This window comes from Ranitomeya variabilis, chromosome 3 (assembly GCF_051348905.1).
Source record: "Ranitomeya variabilis isolate aRanVar5 chromosome 3, aRanVar5.hap1, whole genome shotgun sequence".
Lineage (NCBI taxonomy): Eukaryota > Metazoa > Chordata > Amphibia > Anura > Dendrobatidae > Ranitomeya > Ranitomeya variabilis.
This window is the reverse complement of record NC_135234.1, coordinates 90,032,160-90,040,513: the sequence shown is the minus strand read 5'-3', so window position 1 is coordinate 90,040,513 and position 8,354 is coordinate 90,032,160.

Genomic DNA, 8,354 nt, shown 5'->3' with positions numbered 1-8,354 from the left:
GAAACTTTAAAATAATTTTATTGATTACAATATTGAAAGCAAGGAGAAACTGACAGCAAATATCTTGAAAAATACCATAGTACAAAAAGATTTTAAATACATAATTGGAGGCACGAATCTCATAACATATACATATATAAATTAATACCACCCTAAATAATCCTCATAAAGTGCAAATCTATAGGCAGACTACAAAAGACTGAATAAAGTGCATAAGTGATGTAAAGGGGAGGATATAAATACCAATTCAACAGTGATCCGTGACTCCCCAGGACTCCAGCTCCAACGTACGTTTCGCCAGCGTGGCTTTTTCAAGGAGTTTTTTTTTAAAAAATAATAGGATAATTGTAAGGTTACCCATTTAATAAGATGAGACAAGTGGGCAGTAATAAGAGGTTAATGATTTATTATATATTGGACTGTGTTATGGGACAGACGATATTACCGTGATAAATGCTGCTAGTATATTTTTGTTTTCATTGAAAGTAATATGTGTCGACTTATCTAGCGTGATTGTATAACTATGCAGTGGACATTTGCTGGTGTAACACATTCAACCCACATACAACCTGAATCTAAAAATTGTGTTGCCAGAAAACTTCCAGCTTACTGCCTGAATCATCACATTGTTAACATGAATGACTGAGCAGTTAGCAATATCATCGACATGAATAATTCACCGTTCACACCAGATGCTCCATACAGCCTCGAAATCTACGTGTATCTGCAGCCCGCCGAAACCCCATTGCTTATGTTTACTAACAAGTATTGAATCATCAGACATGCGAATTGAAGGTTATTTTATTATATAGAAGATACATAGGTTATAATCATTCTATTAATTCTCCATTAATAGTAGAGACAAGCTGCCTAGAGGGCTCTATGGCACAGGACCACTCTATGTATCATTCTAAAATGTTTTCTGTTATTTTTTTATTTGCTTTTGTTCATAAACTTTTCTCTAAAAACCGTAGATAAAAATGTTTTTTTTTTTCTATCAGTTCTTCCTCACACTTTCTTCTCATGTTTTATATTAGAATTGTTGCGGATTTGCTACAAACTTTACAGTTTGCAACAATAATCCATTGCAAAAATCGGTAACTTAAAATGACATCCATGTTATTTAATATCCACATTGCAGGTCAAATTTTTATTTGCACATTGCGTAGATAAAATTTGTTAAAGTCTCATCCACTTTGTCATGATTGTAGTACGCTGCAGATTTTTCACCTGGAAATGTGGAGAGAAAAGAAGCATTTGTATGTGTCGCTTGTAACAGAGATGAGAGGATCCTTTGAAATTTGAATTCCCCAGCTTTGTGGAATGTTTCCCAAACATTACATTTTTGACGAAGGATCCAAAAAGTATTGTTTCTTCTTGCGGAGAGTGACATGTTAAGCATGTCGAGGTGAGGAGACTTGAAGCCGCAATGCTCCTCTGGGAAATATGCTAACTGTCTCTTCAGAGAGGAAGAGAACTAGAACTCTAGTGCCACCTATTGGAGGTAGCAATCCTAACAGTCAATGTTGACCCTTCAACGAGCCTTGTCACATGACTAAAGGTACCGTCACATTAAGCGAAGCTGCAGCGATATAGACAACGATGCCGATCGCTGCAGCGTCGCTGTTTCGTCGTTGTGTGGTCGCTGGAGAGCTGTCACACAGACAGCTCTCCAGCGACCAACGATGCCGAAGTCCCCAGGTAACCAGGGTAAACATCGGGTTACTAAGCGCAGGGCCGCGCTTAGTAACCCGATGTTTACCCTGGTTACCAGTGTAAATGTAAAAAAAACCAAACACTACATACTTACATTCCGGTGTGTGTCGCGTCCCCCGGCGTCCGCTTCCCTGCACTGTGTAAGCGCCGGCCCTAAAGCAGAGCGGTGACGTCACCGCTGTGCTCTGCTTTACGGCCGGCACTGACACATTCAGTGCAGGAAGCTCTGAACAGCAGCGCGTAACCCTGTGGACGCCGGGGGACATGACAGACATCAGAAGGTAAGTATGCACTGTTTTTTTTTTTACTTTTACAATGTTAACCAGGGTAAATATCGGGTTACTAAGCGCGGCCCTGCGCTTAGTAACCCGATATTTACCCTGGTTACCATTGTAAAACATTGCTGGCATCGTTGCTTTTGCGGTCACACACAACGATACACGCCGATCTGACGACCAAATAAAGTTCTGGACTTCTAGCTCCGCTTCTAGCTGATCGCTGCTGCGTGTCAAACACAACGATATCGCTATCCAGGACGCTGCAACGTCACGGATCGCTATCGTTATCGTTGTAAAGTTGCTCAGTGTGAAGGTACCTTTAGGATAGAAGCCAAGGGTCAACATTGACTGTTAGGATTGCTACTTCCAATAGGATTGCTACTTCCAATAGGTGGCACTAGAGTTCTAGTCCTCTTCCTCTCTGAAGAGTCAATTTGCATTTTTATTGAATATGTTTGTGTGAATCATAATATTGAAAAGCGGGTAATTACTTGGAAAATACACATGGGGAAAGGAGAAGGAGAGAGCGGTTTGGTGACCATAAGAGCTTATACTCTCCAGGATGAGGATCCTGCTGACTATAAGACTATGTACTCATGTTGCGTATTTGCTTGCAGACATTTCTGCAAGGTTTCTGCATCTCTTGGCAGAAAAACGCAGCTGGAAATACGCACATATTTTATGCGTTTTGCATGCGCTTTTTAATGTGTTTTTGTAAATCCATAGAGCTAAATAAAGATATTATTAAAAAAAAAGAATTGTGATGTAATTTCCTTGTTCAACCTCTTCTGTCAGATACCCTCATTAATATTGAATAAAGACACACGCTCCCCAGCCTATGTAGCAGCATGCATTAACATAATTAACCTACATATGCTGTAACAAAAAAGCAAATGTCAGAAATCTGCGTGAAATGCAACATCTGTTTATTTTTCAAAAAATGTAAAAAAAAAATGCGTGGGCTCCTGCATAAGTTTAATAACCAGCAGAGAGAAAAATGATGGCTGAGGGCAGATGTTTATATTCTGGGAAGGGGCCAATAGCCAAAGGTTCCCAGGCTATTAATATCAGCACACAGCTGTTTGCTTAGCCTTTACTGGCTAGTTTACAGGGGGAAGAATTGACATGGGGTCCCTCTATAAAATCGAACCAGCAAAGGCTAGGCTGACAACTGCAGGCTGATATTAATAGCCTGGGAATATGGACATTCCCCCAGGCTAAATACATTAGCTCTCAGCAGCCCCAGAAATGACGCATCTTATAGATGCGCAAATTCTGGCACTTAGCCTCGCTCTTCCCACTTGGCCTGTAGCGGTGGCAAGTGGGGTTCATATTTGTGGGGTTGATGTCACCTTTGTATTGTCCGGTGACATAAAGCCCACAGGTTAGTATTGGAGAAGCGTCTATAAGACACCCATCCATGACTATGTAGCGCCCCCACTGCCGCAGGGCCGAAGGGTACCCGGTACCGGGCCTCTGAGTCTCTGCTCTGGGGTTGTCACGGTGGCTAGACCCGGTCCGTGACCCTGCTGAGGGGCGTACAGTAATAGATGTGGATGGTGGTGGTGGTGCGGTGCAGTAAATAATGAGGACACAGGGGTACAGTCTCTTTACCTCTTTACTGAAGGTCTCTGGGTCCTCAGTCCGGAATACGGTTCACCAGGCTGCGCAAGTCCGGCCGGTCTAATGGCACCTCCAGAGTTCTCTTTGCAGGTGGAAATCTGTGCCTTCCTGCTAGCGCTATGTGTTGTGGTCCTCCCCTGCTGTGCTTACGGGATAGTCCCCACAACTGTTGTGTCTGTTTCTGATGTTCCCTCACAACTTGATTAGATGATGTTCTGCTAATCCGTCCCTCCCTGATGTTACGGTTGGGACGCACCCGTATGACGGGTAGGCTCGGAGCTCTTCCGGGACCCTAGAGTCGCCCCTCTCCACAGGTTGCCCCCTTTGTCTTCTTAGGTGAATTAGGTGAGACAGCCCACCTATAACTGACTGTCCTGCCGTTGGTTTGAAGTATTGCCTGAAGCTATATATAGAAATACTTCCTCGGCGTTCCGGCCGCCGGCTGTGCGCCTCAGTAGGAAGTTGCCTCGGTCTTACAGCACGACTCCTACTGGTATTCTCCTAGTTGCTTTGATCTCGTTTCTCACTCAGCACAATATATCTCGCTTCTGATCCTTTCTTAGGGCACCGCCGCTAGGCTGAGCAGGCACGGTCCCGTGACGTTCTCTCTCGTTGCCAGGCCTCTGTCAGGGTCCCAAACCTGACAGGGACCCTACCGAATCTTCCCCCACAACACCCTCTGCCACAAGGTGTTGCCTGGTTCCAACCCAGTCAGCTTTTTCCCTAACTTCCTGCCTGACCCCCAGTTTTACCAGTATGTGAGGAGTGGCCTAATGAATAGAACCCTTAGCTCCCCCTGGAGGCCCGACTGTGAAATGTATTGGTATATGTGATACCTGGTCAGATGAACTCCTTCAGTGCCATCAGACGTACCATAGCCCCCCTTAGCGGCGGAGCCACAGTACTGCAACGACCAGGACTCTGGGGCGCTGCAACTAATCCTATAGTTACATGGAAAATAAAGACACAGCCAGAATAAAGTCGTTTATTTGAAATAATCACACAGACTCCTTTATTGAATCTAAATTTATCATACTTATTGAACGCCTAATCCCCAACGCCCTCGTCTCCTGCAATCAAAAAATAAACCAACATATAATGCTATCCTGTCCGCCGTAGTCCATTTAATACCGAGTGTCCCACGGCGATCTCATGTGTAGAACAGTCACATCAGGAGATGTGACCGCTCTACCCAGCCTCCGGCGATACACTGACAGGAGGTAATCGCTCCCGCAGTGTATCCCTGCCGTGAGAATTCACCAGAGTTCATCAGCTCCGATGCTCTCACTACCGCTGTGTGAGAACTTTCCCAAGCAGCGGTGCCGTGAGAGCACCGGAGCTGATCAGCTGATGAACTCCGGTGAACTCTCATGGCGGCTCAGTGATACACTGCGGGAACAATTACCTCCTGTCAGTGTATCGCCGGCGGCCGGGTGAGATCAACGTGGGACACTCAGCATTAAATAGACTACGGCGGAAAGGTGCGTATATGTTGATTTATTATTTTTTATTGTTTGCAGGAGACACGGACATCGAAGATTAGGTGTTCGGTGAGTATGTATTTTGTATGTGAATATGTAAATGTTTTGATTTTTTCTACAATTGAACACAGGCGCCGGTTGATGAGACTATTCTCCCATCATCGGCTCATACTGTCTCTGTTATATGTGACAAAAGACGTAGCCGGATGGGAGTAATAGTCCCATCAGATGATGCCTGGGTACACACGTTGCATTTGTACACACACACAGACAGACACACACAGACAGAAACACAGACAGACACACAGACATACGCACATACTCTCCGCCCACACACAGAGACACACATATTCTCTTCTCACACACATATTCTCACATTCTTCCTCCTTCTGACATAACTTCCCTTTGACAAATCGCAGTGTTTTTGGCAGCAAATCTACAGCAAATAAGCAAACCTTTTTACACCTGCGTTTTTGCTGCAAATTTGACAGACTCAATTGAAGTCAATGAGTCAAAAACGCTGCAAAAACGCAAAAAGAATTGACATGCTGCAGAAAATAAAACGCTACAAATACGGATGGAAATTTATGGATCATGTGGACAACACTTCAGGATTTTCATTGAATTACCTTGCTTTAGTATTCCATTGTGTTTTTGGAGCATTTACGTGCATAAAAAATGCATCAAAAACGCATAGTGTGCACATAGCCTAAGAGTCCAATTCTTAACCCTGTGGTTCCACATCCTCTCTTCCTCTTAAAGAAACTATTTTGCCAATATGTTCGGTACTTAGCTTCTCTACTTCTGGAACTCCTGCTCCAGGCCCATTACCTCTCTGACTTATAAACTCAGGGCCGCTCTGCTAAGCGTCCTGTCCCAGGACCCATCTCCGCTGCATCACTCTGTCCTTATATCGCTCTTCCTTTCTCTACTCAGGATCACGCTATCTACTGGGTGTCTACTCCCTTTGGGACACCCAATTCATGTGGTTCTTCTGAGTACTCGGACCAAAGATCTGGTCTAGCTGCAAGCTAAACATTGCCTGACTCACTACAAGGAAGTTCTCTTTGATCTTGCTACATAGTCCCTCCTTCTCTGGGCTAGTCCCAACTCTTAAGTCTATCCATACCTACTCAGTACCTGTTGCTGGGCAGATTACAACACCAAGACTAATAACACATACCTCAATACACATTATACATAATAACAGTACTAGTGATTTCAAGGGGGAATGTGGGTAGTATGTCCATCTCCTTACAGCAGCTCATATTTTTGTAGAATGATCTTCCACCCACCGATTTACAATAGGTCATACCTGTTAAAATTGATATGTAAAATCCATAAAAGTTTTTACAGGTGATATGAATAAAAAGGAAGTTAATTTACAATAAAAGCTAAAATTAAAAAAGGATAGATAAGATATAAAGAAAGCCTACGAATATGAGAGAGGAATCTGACCTGTTGCAAAATTGTCCAGAATTTAAATAAAACTTCGGGCTCTCAATCATGGAGTTTGCCAACCCCCAAAAATGTTGAACATGAATAATAATTAAATGATTCATAAGCAAAAACATAAACAATTATTTGGTTTTCAAAAATAATTATGTAAAAAACTAGATGTTGGCCCGATTCTAATGCATTGGGTATTCTAGAATATGTATGTATGTATGTATATAGCAGCCACATAGTATATAGCACAGGCCACGTAGTATATAGGAGCCATGTAGTATATAGCAGACACGCAGTATATAACACAGCCACGTAGTATATAACACAGCCCACGTAATATATAGCACAGCCCACGCAGTATATAACACAGCCCACGCAGTATATAACACACGCCACGCAGTATATAACACAGCCCACGCAGTATATAACACACGCCACGCAGTATATAACACAGCCCACGCAGTATATAACACAGGCCACGCAGTATATAACACAGGCCACGCAGTATATAACACAGCCACGCAGTATATAACACAGCCCACGCAGTATATAACACAGCCCACGCAGTATATAACACAGGCCACGCAGTATATAACACAGACCACACAGTATATAATACAGGCCACGCAGTATATAACAGTGGCCATGCAGTATATAACAGCCCACGCAGTATATAACACTGCCCACATAATATATAACACTGCCCACGTAGTATATAGCAGCCACGCAGTATATAACAGGCCACATAATATATAGCGAGACCGCTAACTCTTCTGGGTAATTTCGCAATGCATCTCTGGGAACGGAAGCTGGCGGCAGCAGCGTGCATCGGCGGACGACGGAAGGTGAGAATAGCAGGTTTTTTTAAATTATTTTTAACATTAGATCTTTTTACTATTGATGCTGCATAGGCAGCATCAATAGTAAAAAGTTGGTCACACAGGGTTAATAGCAGTGTTAACGGAGTGCGTTACCCGCAGCATAACGCGGTCCGTTAACGCTGCCATTAACCCTGTGTCAGCGCTGACTGGAGGGGAGCATGGAGCGGCCACTGACTGGAAGGAAGCCTGGCGGCTGCGACCAATCAATGATGTGGGATTTCTGTTACAGACAGACAGACAGACGGAAGTACCCCTTAGACAATTATATATATACCAGATGGTAGCCCGATTCTAACGCACCGGGTATTCTTGAATATGTATGTAGTTTATTTATGAAGATTTTAGAATAATACATTGAATACACAGGATTCGGCCGGCCACAAGCAATTAGCGAAGCATGGTTCAAATCCCGAGCCAATTCGCAGCCGGACTGCGCCTGTCGCTGATTGTTCGTGGCCGGCCACATAGTATATAGCACAGCCACGTAGTATATAACAGCCGACGTAGTAAATAGCATAGCCAAGTAGTATATTGCACAGCCACGTAGTATATTGCACAGCCACGTAGTATATTGCACAACCACGTAGTATATTGCACAGCCATGTAGTATATTGCACAGCCACGTAGTATATAGCAGAGCCACGTAGTATGTAGCACAGCAACGTAGTATATAACACAGCCCACGGAGTATATAGCACAGCCACATAGTATATAGCACAGCCCACGGAGTGTATAACAGCCCACATAGCATATAACACAGCTCACGTATATAACAGCCCACGCACGCAGTATATAACAGCCCACATAGTGTATTACACAGGCCACGTAGTGTATAACACAGGTCACGTAGTGTATAGCACAGCCATGTAGTATATTGCACAGCCACGTAGTATATTGCACAGCCCACGTAGTATATTGCGCAGCCT